The sequence below is a fragment of the Bufo gargarizans genome, chromosome 2 (assembly GCF_014858855.1).
Source record: "Bufo gargarizans isolate SCDJY-AF-19 chromosome 2, ASM1485885v1, whole genome shotgun sequence".
Classification (NCBI taxonomy): Eukaryota; Metazoa; Chordata; class Amphibia; order Anura; family Bufonidae; genus Bufo; species Bufo gargarizans.
In genome coordinates this window covers 527,929,392-527,940,813 of record NC_058081.1, presented here as the reverse complement: position 1 = coordinate 527,940,813, position 11,422 = coordinate 527,929,392, and positions in this window count along the sequence as shown.

The following is an 11,422-nucleotide window of genomic DNA, read 5'->3' as shown; positions in this document are numbered from 1 at the left end:
GAGGATTTAGTCCTCAGAATATGGTGTGTTTTTGTTGTGGGGGCATAGGTCATTTGGCAAATGTTTGTCCGTCTAGGAGATTCCTGAACTGTACTAAGAGCGATAATAAGAGAAAAACCTCAAGAGGTAAATCATCAAATTCTGCTTCATCTGCTACTTTGGGCAAAGTTGATGTAGGAATTGATGCTTTTCCTCTGACCTGCAGTTCCCGTTTTCTCCTGTCTGCCAGGGTGGCGCTAGAGAGCAAAGTCATTTCTTGTGAGATTTTTGTCGATAGTGGAGCGGCCGTCAATCTTATTGACACTCAATTTGTAGCCATGCATGGTTTTCAGGTTTGCACATTAGAAAAGGATATACCTGTTTTTGCTATTGACTCTGCTCCACTCTCGCAGAGATCTCTGAAGGGCATTGTTCACAATATCCGGCTAGCTGTAGGTGACACTCATGTGGAGGATATATCTTGTTTTGTCCTTAACGGATTGCCTTCTCCTCTAGTTTTGGGGTTACCCTGGCTCACTAGACATAACCCCACTATTGATTGGCAAGGAAGGCAAATAAATGAGTGGAGTGACTTTTGTAGAGAGAATTGTCTCACAGCGACTTTTGCAGAGGTGTCTACTAAAACTGTGCCATCATTTCTCTCTGATTTCTCGGACGTGTTTTCCGAGAGCGGTGTTCAGGAGCTACCTCCTCACCGGGAGTTTGACTGTCCCATTAACCTCATTCCCGGCGCCAAGCTGCCAAAAGCACGCCTCTACAATCTCTCACAACCGGAAAGAATCGCAATGCGAACCTATATCTCCGAGAGTCTCGATAAGGGGCATATTCGTCCCTCAAAGTCACCTGTTGCCGCGGGTTTTTTTTTTGTTAAAAAAAAAAGATGGCTCTCTGAGACCTTGCCTAGATTTTAGGGAGCTGAACCGTATCACGATTCGCGATCCCTATCCCCTTCCTCTGATCCCGGACCTCTTCAACCAAATTGTTGGGGCCAAGGTCTTTTCCAAATTGGATTTGAGAGGCGCGTACAACCTGGTCAGGGTCAGAGAGGGGGATGAATGGAAAACGGCCTTTAATACCCCTAACGGGCATTTCGAGAACCTCGTTATGCCTTTCGGCCTGATGAATGCTCCGGCCGTCTTTCAGCATTTTGTTAATAGTATTTTCTACCATTTAATGGGGAAATTTGTATTGGTGTATCTTGATGATATTTTGATTTTTTCCCCTGATGTTCAGACCCATCAGGATCATCTTTTTCAGGTTCTGCAGATTCTGCGGGAAAATAAATTGTACGCCAAGCTGGAGAAATGTCTTTTTATGGTACCGGAGATTCAATTTCTGGGTTTTCTCCTCTCTGCTTCTGGTTTTCGCATGGATCCGGAGAAGGTCCGTGCTGTACTTGAGTGGGAGCTTCCTGAGAATCAGAAGGCATTGATGCGCTTTCTGGGTTTTGCGAACTACTACAGAAAGTTCATTTTGAATTATTCCTCTGTTGTCAAACCCCTTACTGACATGACAAAAAAGGGGGCGGATTTTTCCTCTTGGTCGGAGGAGGCGCTTGCAGCCTTTTCTAAGATTAAAGAGAGTTTTGCGTCTGCTCCCGTCTTGGTGCATCCCGATGTTTCCTTACCTTTTATTGTTGAGGTGGATGCTTCCGAGGTGGGTGTGGGTGCAGTTTTGTCCCAGGGCCCTTCTCCTGCCAAATGGCGACCCTGTGCCTTTTTCTCTAAAAAACTCTCCCCGGCAGAGAGAAACTATGATGTGGGAGATAGGGAGTTGTTGGCCATCAAGTTGGCTTTCGAGGAATGGCGCCATTGGTTGGAGGGGGCCAGGCACCCTATCACCGTTTTTACCGACCATAAGAATCTGGCATACTTGGAGTCGGCCAGGCGTATGAATCCGAGACAGGCCCGATGGTCTCTGTTCTTCATCCAGATTCAATTTTGTCGTTACATTCTGCCCTGGGATCAAAAATGTGAAGGCTGATGCTCTCCCTCGCTGTTTTCCGGGAGGAGGAAACTCCGAGGACCCGGTCCCATTTTGGCGGAGGGGGTAGTTGTTTCTGCTCTATATTCCGATTTGGAGGCCGAGGTCCAGGCTGCCCAGACTGAGGCACCTGCCCGTTGTCCTTCTGGGAAGTTGTTCGTGCCTCCTGAGCTACGTCACAAACTCTTCAAGGAGCATCATGATACGGTTCTTGCTGGTCACCCCGGGAGTAGAGCCACGGTAGATCTCATTGCTCAGAGATTTTGGTGGCCGGCTCTTCGTAAGTCGGTGGAGGGTTTTGTGGCTGCTTGTGAGACGTGCGCTCGCGCTAAGGTCCCTCGTTCACGACCTTCAGGTTCCCTTCTCCCGTTACCCATACCTTCCCGTCCTTGGACACACCTGTCCATGGACTTTATCACGGATCTTCCTCGTTCCTCGGGGAAGTCGGTGATCCTGGTGGTCGTGGACCGTTTTAGCAAGATGGCTCATTTCGTTCCTTTCCCTGGTTTACCCAATGCTAAAACGTTGGCGCAAGCTTTTGTCGACCATATTGTTAAATTGCACGGCATTCCCTCTGATATTGTTTCCGATAGAGGCACGCAGTTTGTGTCCAGGTTCTGGAAGGCTTTCTGTTCCCGCCTGGGGGTTCGGCTGTCCTTCTCTTCTGCTTTTCACCCGCAGTCGAATGGTCAGACTGAGCGCCTCAATCAGAATCTGGAGACATATTTGCGCTGTTTTGTGGCAGAGAACCAGGAGGATTGGTGTTCATTTCTCCCTCTTGCTGAGTTTGCTTTGAACAACCGTCGTCAGGAATCTTCTGATAAGTCACCATTCTTTGGTGCATATGGGTTCCATCCGCAGTTTGGGACATTCTCGGGAGGGGCTCTTTCTGGTTTACCTGAGGAGGAGAGATTTTCCTCGTCTTTGTCTACCATTTGGCAAAAGATTCAGAGTAATCTTAGAAAGATGAGTGAGAAGTATAAGCGTGTGGCTGATAAGAGACGTGTGCCTGGTCCGGACCTGAATGTGGGTGATCTGGTGTGGTTGTCTACAAGAAATATTAAACTGAAGGTTCCCTCCTGGAAATTGGGTCCCAAGTTTATTGGGCCTTATAAAATTTTGTCAGTCATCAATCCTGTTGCCTTCCGTCTTGATCTTCCACGGGTTTGGAAGATACATAATGTATTTCACAGATCTCTCTTAAAACCATATGTCCAGCCCACGGTACCCTCCTCTTTGCCTCCTCCTCCGATTTTGGTTGATGGCAATCTGGAATTTGAGGTTTCCAGAATTGTGGACTCTCGCATTGTCCGCGGTTCTCTTCAGTACCTCGTTCATTGGAAGGGTTATGGTCCTGAGGAGAGGATGTGGGTTCCGGTGTCGGACATTAAAACCACTCGCCTCATCAGGGCATTTCATAGGGCTCATCCTGAGAAGGTGGGTCCTGGGTGTCTGGAGTCCACCCGTAGAGGGGGGGGGGGGTACTGTCACTACCAGAGCTTTGAGACATTCTCACAGCTCTGTTTCTCCACCCCTGTGATGATGTCACTTAGAGTTTGGAGGAGTTCTCACTGCTCTGTTTCTCCACCCCTGTGATGATGTCACGTAGAGCTTGGAGGAGTTCTCACTGCGATGTTTCTCCACCCCTGTGATGAGGTCTTTACTCCCAGCTGTTCCTCCTGCATTTGATTTCCCTGCCTTTAAATCACCCCTCCTCCTATTGTAGGGCGTGGATTATATTTCTCATTTCACTTATAGCTCTTGCCTGAGTATCTTCACTTGTAAGCTATCAGTTCACTGGACCTGTGTTCTGCTGCAGCAAGCACTCCGGATATTGCCAGCTGTCCTTGGATCCGTCTTCTCTGCGGCTGCAGCTCCTTCAGCTAAGTGTGCAGACATTGTTGTGTACCTGGTTATTTTCTGACTGGATCTGAGGTGGCCACGGTTCCCTCCATATACTGAGCAGGGCACCGGTGGCCGTGCCCCTTCCACTATTGTAGGGGTTACAGTGGTCATCAGTCTTAGGTACGCGGGCATGCATCGTTCCACCATTTGGATCCGGGCATGTGCTTTAGCAGCATAGGGAGAGCTTTGAGGGTCTGACAGGGGTCACCCTTTATCTTCCCTAGTTTGGGTCCGGTCAGTAGCTCTTTGTTCTGTGTATACTCTTGTTGCTCACAAACAGCCGTGACACCTGATATCGGCTGCCTGACGGGGGCGGTCTCCTTACTAGATTTCTGAATACCCCTCAGGGTAGCTTTAACTGCATGGGTAGAGAATATTGACGTGCTACCAGGGCACTCGAGCATGGAATAATGCTGTACTACCGACAGGTACAATGTAATGGTGCTGTAGGAAAGCTTGAGTTCCGTGTGACAATAAGCCAGAAATGCCAGAATGTAGGAGATTTTGTCGGTGTTGTTCCCAGGATAAGAAAGAGAAAATTTGGTGAAAACTTTCCATGCGGTTCTGTAATTTCTGGCTGTATTGGCCGACAGGCATTTGTGGATGAGGGCCTTGGCAGCTGCGAAGTGCATGCTCAGTCCATTGTCGGTGGTAGACTGCGGCGTCCGAAAAGACAGTAGGAAAGGCGGGATTCCATTGTGGCACAAACAGGGAAACACCGTTCCATTGGGACAAGAATTCGTCCCACATGGACAGGTCGGCTAGGGCCTGGGAGTCCCAGTGCACTGGGGAGTCCTGATCTACGGCCGTGGGCAATAGCTGAAGCACCTTGGAGATGAAGGCCCTACCTTGGGGAAGAAAGTGGGGAAGTTGAATCATGACAGAGCATCGGCTGCTAGATTCTTGGAACTCTGAATATGTTGACAGAGGAAATGTAAGTTGTGACACAAGGAGAGCCAGATCAGTTTGCGTACAATGGACATAACTCTGGGCAGCAAGACCTGGTTAGTGAAACAGGCAGTGACATTGACTACGAGGCCTGATCTGGGAGGCAGCTTCATCCTGAAATTTGAGCTACATGGCATACGACGTAACAGGCGAGAAATCAATAAACGTAAACCTACTGGTTTAGGTCAAAAGCTTAGGGCAAGGACCTCAAAGGTAGTATTTTCCAAAATACTACCTGTACCACGGGCCACACAAGAAAGGCAGCGGGATATTAGGGAGATTAACAAGTGGCTCAAGAACTGGTGTAGGAAGGAGGGGTTTGGGTTCCTGGAGAGCTGGGCCGACTTCTCTATCGGGTACAGGCTCTATCGTAGGGACGGGCTGCACCTCAATGGGGAAGGGGCAGCTGTGTTGTGGAAGAAGATGGCTAGAAGGTTGGAGGAATGTTTAAACTAGGAACTAGGGGGGAGGGAAATTACATAATTACATTATAGGAAGTGAAGATAGTGCAGATAGAGACCGGGGGCAAGGTAGTGGGACTGGGGGAGGAATGGAAGGAGGGACTAGAACAGTTCAGAAGGAAAGGTGTAGGGTAAAAAATATACATAAACCTCTCAAATGTATGTATACTAATGCCAGAAGCCTGACAAATAAAACTGGTGAACTGGAATTAGTGATGTGTGAGGAGGACTATGACATAGTGGGAATAACTGAGACATGGCTGGATGATAGCTATGACTGGGCAGTTAATGTACAAGGTTACAGTCTGTTTAGAAAGGATTGTCAAAACCGGAGAGGGGGAGGGGGTCTGCCTTTATGGAAAGTTCTGTCTAAAGCCCACACTCCTTGAAGATATAAGTGAGGGACATGAACATGTGGAGTCACTGTGGGTAAGAGATACATGGAGCTAAAAACAATAATAAATTACTAATAGGAGTTTACTATAAACCACCTAATATACCAGAGTCCACAGAAAATCTACTACTAAATGAGATAGACAAGGCGGCAAATCATAATGAGGTGGTTATTATGGGGGACTTCAACTACCCAGATATAGACTGGGAAACTGAAACTTGTATATCTCATAAAGGAAACAGGTTCTTGGCAATACCCAAAGACAATTACCTCTCCCAAAACAATGAAAGACCAGCCAGTGCAAGAACACATGGTCAGTGGATGATAAGGTGAAAGTGGACATCCTGCAGAGGAAAATCCAAAAACTAAACACACAAACCAGCCAAACGACCAAATCTCCCCAAACAAATGGAGCTGTCCAAAAAAACAATGCATGCTAGGGGTATTTATATGGGTTTGCAGTAACAGGTGAAGTTAGAGGATGGATCAGTTGTTTTTCATGCGCGTTAAAAACTCATGCAAACTACATGTCATCTGTGCGGGAAAAACAATAACGCAACGCAATCTCCTGAGAGACCTGGTGATCACATGCCCGTCTTCTTGTGTAAATTATTATTTTTTATTATTATTATTATGTCTAGTTGAGGTGTCTCCACCCCTTTAGCTACAAAAAATCATAGAGATGGCAATTTTGTGAAATACTCAAATTTGCGACTCTCAGTTTTCTGTCGTACATCTTACCAATGTGTATGCTGTAGATGCAGGAACTTTCTAGAGATGTTGATGAATGTGACTTTAATTAGAGCTCTATTATCACAGCTCTGTAGAATGAATGTTCAGGCTCTCATACATATTGTATTCCAGGCAGATCATTATCTAATGTGTATATGGTCTGTTGGTTTGTGGTTTTATTACTTAAATAAGTCACTTTCTGAGTCCCTTTGTGTAAAATTTTCTGATATGTGTTCATTTGAAAAGCCTCCATCCACATAAAAGTTGACTGAACCTGGTGGGGCAAGCCAACTACAGTATCTAAAGCTGAGTTGACACTTCAGTTATTTGGCCAGTTATCTCCAAAACTAGGTGCGGATCCAATACACAGAACAGGTGAATATCTTAAGGTTATACCTTATGTCTGAGTAGTCTTCACTATGGGTTTTGGCTCACAATAAGGGTCCATTCACACATCCGTGTGTGTTTTGCGGATCCGCAAAACACGGACACTGGCAATGTGCGTTCCGCATTTTGCGAACCGCACATCACCGACACTTAATAGAAAATGCCTATTCTTGTCCGCAATTGCGGACAAGAATAGGACATGTTCTATTTTTTTCGGGATCGGAATTACAGACCCGGAAGTGCGGGTCCGCATTTCCGGATCTGGGCCGCACAGCAGCAAGGGCCATGCACTTTCAGTACAACCCAGCGCATGGCCCTTGCTGCTGTTGTCAGAGGATCTCCCCTGGTGCCAGGTGCTTTGTACGGTAGCAAACAATGGAGCAAGCTTCCCAGGTCTGGTCGAACCAATAGTCGCAGTCGCTGTGCCTCGAAATCTGCACTGCCTGCACTTTCTTCGACTCATCTTTAGCCCCTACACTCTATGCCCTAGCATCAGGTCCCCAAATGACCTTCTACAGACCTTCTTAGTCTATTTGGGACCCCCATTCATGCAGCCCCTGAAATCTGAAATTTTTACCCTAACACTCTATCTGTTTTTGTGTCGCACTAATGTTATACTCCCCGACCTTTCAGTCCATTGAATTAATCTGGGTTTTCAATATCTCCACTCCAGCTCACCTCAGGATCTTCCTGCACCCCAATATATGACTTCTACTCCTCTGCCACACTCCATCACTATATCTTGTATCCTGTACCCCAATATACCTATATTGAACCCTGTTCTCTACTACCCCATATAATATATTTTAACACCACATCTTGAAAGGCTGCAGCACAGCCAATCAACAAGCATTTAGGCCGTGGGCACTTAAAAAGGCATCATAGTCATGCCTAGTATTGGCATGACTGTGATTGGCTGGTGCACGATGTGACTCTGCATGCATAAATGCTGGATCACATGGTGCGCCACGATTCTGTTCTAACTATTTTTAAAAAGTGTGCTGGTGAAATGTAGGCATTATTGATCAGTGCAATACAGCTTCTTTTCACACTGAAATACCATACTTATTTGTGCTTTTTAGTCTGTGGGTGACCTGTAGTCATTTTTGATTAGTGCAATACTACTCCTTTGCACCAGTGACTCGGAAATACAATAGTTAATCCGTCTGTTAATTGTATTGCCGACACATACCTGTTTTCGGTCCACAAAATCCCTTCCTTGCTGTTGTCACACGGAAATATAATAGTTAAGAAGTCAGTTCATTGTGTCGCTAACACATACATATTTTTTGATCCGCAAAATATGTTCCTTGCCTCAAATAAGTGACGTGGTCGTGGTGCTGCTGGTGTTAGTGGTGTTGGAGCCCCTGCTGTAGTTGTCGATCTGTGCCAGCTACGCACACAAATAAAACACCTTTCTCTGGTGCATGCAGACGATAGGTCATTTAGTAGGTCCAAATACCACTCTGAGAATGGTGAGGCTAGAACAAGTAGAGCTGGTAGTAGATTGGATGGCTCTGGGTGCCTCCAGTTCCTTCACATTGTCCTCCATCCGGTCTACTACTGAAAGTGCAGAGTTGGCACCAGCAACAGTCATGCAGCAGTCACTTATGCTTTTTGATGACTCTGCTTGCATGGATTCTGTGGGCCATCCACCTAGCCCTGCCCCAGAAGTGGAGGAGCACTGATGCCCAACCACAAGTATCAACTTCTGCGGCTTTCTGCACTGTGCAGACCGGCCAGGAGGGCAGGGGTGAGGAGTGGGTGGAATATGATGAGGTCTAAGACCTCACATGGCATCCGGGTCATGCCAGTGATGTGTACAGTTCAGAGGAAGAGGTGAGGGTCACGCAGCGCCAGCCACACAGCAAAAGAGGAAGCAGGGTGCAAAAGCAGAGTGGCTAGCCACCCAGCCAGTACGTCTGCTACTGCCTAACGTGCCCAGGGACAGAGCACACCAAAGACAGCTCAAAAGAGTTCTCTGGCATGGAAGTTCTTCAGACAATGTGCTGAAGACAAGACACAGGTGGTTTGCACGCTGTGCAATCAGAGCCTGAAACAAGGCATAAATGTTCAAAACCTGAACATAATCTGCATGACCAGGCATCTAACTGCAAAGCACGAGCTGCTGTGGAGTAGACACCTGAAAAACCACAAAAGATCTGAGGCTCCTCCTGCTCCCTCTTCTGCTGCGATCTTGGCCTCTTTCTGCCCTTCTGGAGCGACAGAGCCACCTGGCACCCCTCGAAGTGAGGATGTGACAGCAACACCACTGTGATAGAACTTATATTGATATTATGCACTTGGACCCTCTGTGTTAGTATACACTTGCATGATTATATTCCTTGAGCTTTGAGTGACTGAAAGTACACTAGTGATGTTCAGCAGATATTCTGTAGAACAGGAAGTTGTGTTTCTGAGACCATTGCCCCGTCTGGGCACTCAGCCAAATGCTAGACGTGGTTCTCGGCCTTGAGTTTGGAATATTCTGGTCTGGCCATAATGTAAAAATGTAAAGACAAAATTCTCAGCCTTGAGTTAGAAAAGGAAGAAACAAGTTAATATGTGTTATATAAAATTGGCCTGTTGTCACTCCTTGTATATAAACTTATCAACTTGGAGTACACTTCCTGTCTGTGTCTCTAGTTATTCTCCCAGCTGGTACTTATCATGTATGTAAGATAATGTGGATTCACTATGACAATCTGAGTAAGAAACCGCTTGGGTTTTGATAACGACCGCCACCATCACCCAGCTTCTCCGCACTGTCCCATGCAAACGTTCAGCTGTCCATCCCCCAAACATTGGAGAGAAACAGGAAGTACTCCCCTACCCACCTGCGAGCCCTGGCCCTGAATGCCAGCATTTCCAAATTCCTGCCTTTGTAATGCTGCCATTCCATCTGGTGGAGATGGAGAGTTTTAAAAACATCCAGATGGCAGCTGTCCCACGTGCTGTACTTTTCCAGGCGGAACAAGTGTCAGAAAAATCAAGAAAGGTCTAAATAACCACCGATACGTGGACCAGTAAACACATGCAGGGACGTTATATCTCCCTAACTTCCCACTGGTTAAATTAAGTGATGGCTGGGCCTGAGGCGGAAAGTGGTTTGTCGCAAGTCCTATCGCCACCGAGGATTGCTGGAGCTTTCTAGGTGCCTCCCGTTGCTTCCACCTCCTACTCCATTTCCCCCTCATGTTCCTCCTCTACCATCTCCTCATCACGTCAGCGCAACACCTGCACCACCAACTTCAGCACAGCCGTGGGGAAACGACAGCAGGTTGTTCTGAAACTCATCTGTTTGGGCGAAATACCCCACACCGTGCAGGAGCTGTGGGTGGGCACAGAAGAGCAGACAAATGAGTGGTTGCTGCTGCTGAACCTCATGCCCGGCCTGGTGGTGTGCAAAAATGGGCGAAATCTCGTAGCAGCTGTGGGCCTAGCTGGTTTGACGCACATGCCTTGCCTGGCGCATGTGCTGAACTTGGTGGTGCAGGGGTTCCTGAAAAATTACCTCGATACTGTATATCAGAGCTGCTGCAAATAACGTGAGCCATCTGTGTGTGCTTCCAGCGTTCTCACCCTGCTGCTGCATGCCTGTCTGCGCTGCAGCGTAACTTCAGCCTTCCCGCTGACCACCTCATATGCGACGTACCCACAAGGTTGAACCCCACCTTGCACATGCTAGAGAGACTGTGCGAGCAGCAGCAGACGATAGTGGAGTTTCAGCTGCAGTAGGCACAGGTGAGTTGCTCTGCGGAACAGTACCATTTCAGCATTAGCGAGTGGGCCTCCATGCAGGATGTGTATGGCGTGTTGCGCTGTTTCAAGTACACCACCAACATGGCCAGTGCCGATGACGCCGTCCTCAGTGTTACTATTCTACGTCGATGTCTCCTTGAAAAAACACTTCAGGCGATGATGGATGAGTATGTGGCACAGGAGAAAGAGGAGGGGGAAGAAGGATGATTCCCACGGTTATCAGGCCAGTCGTTCACAGGTGGCTCGGAGGGTGGGTTTCTGCACCAACAGCGGCCTGATACACAACTGTCCAGCAAGGGTACAGTTTTGGAGGAGGAGGAAGATCTGCGTTCACAGCCAGGTGGCACCCAAATCAGCTTGCGAGCATCACTGGAGTGTGGCTGGTAGGATACAGAGGACACAGACACCTCCAACCAAGGACAGAATGTCGTTGCCTCTGGGCATCCTGGCACACATGAGCGACTACATGCTGTAGTGCTTGAGCAAAGACCACCGAGTTCCCCCATTCTAACCAGTGCTGACTACTGGGTGGCCACCCTGTTGGATCCCGCTACAAGGACAGTGTGCCGTCCTTAATTTCTTCACTAGAGCATGATTCGAAGATTTGCGACTACAAGGGCATGTAGCTGGCCAGCTAAGACCTGTCCTAGGTTGCTAATATAGCTTGAGTATATACAGCTAGACCTGCCAATAAACTTAATACAGTTCCTATGCTTGTGTGTTAAAGACAAAAGCAGAGTTATTTACAGTGACTTTATGTTTGGATGTCATATAACTGTTATATTTTGTGTTCACAGAAGCAAAAAAGATAATGTGCCTTTAAGATTCATTATATAATGTAAGGTAAGCT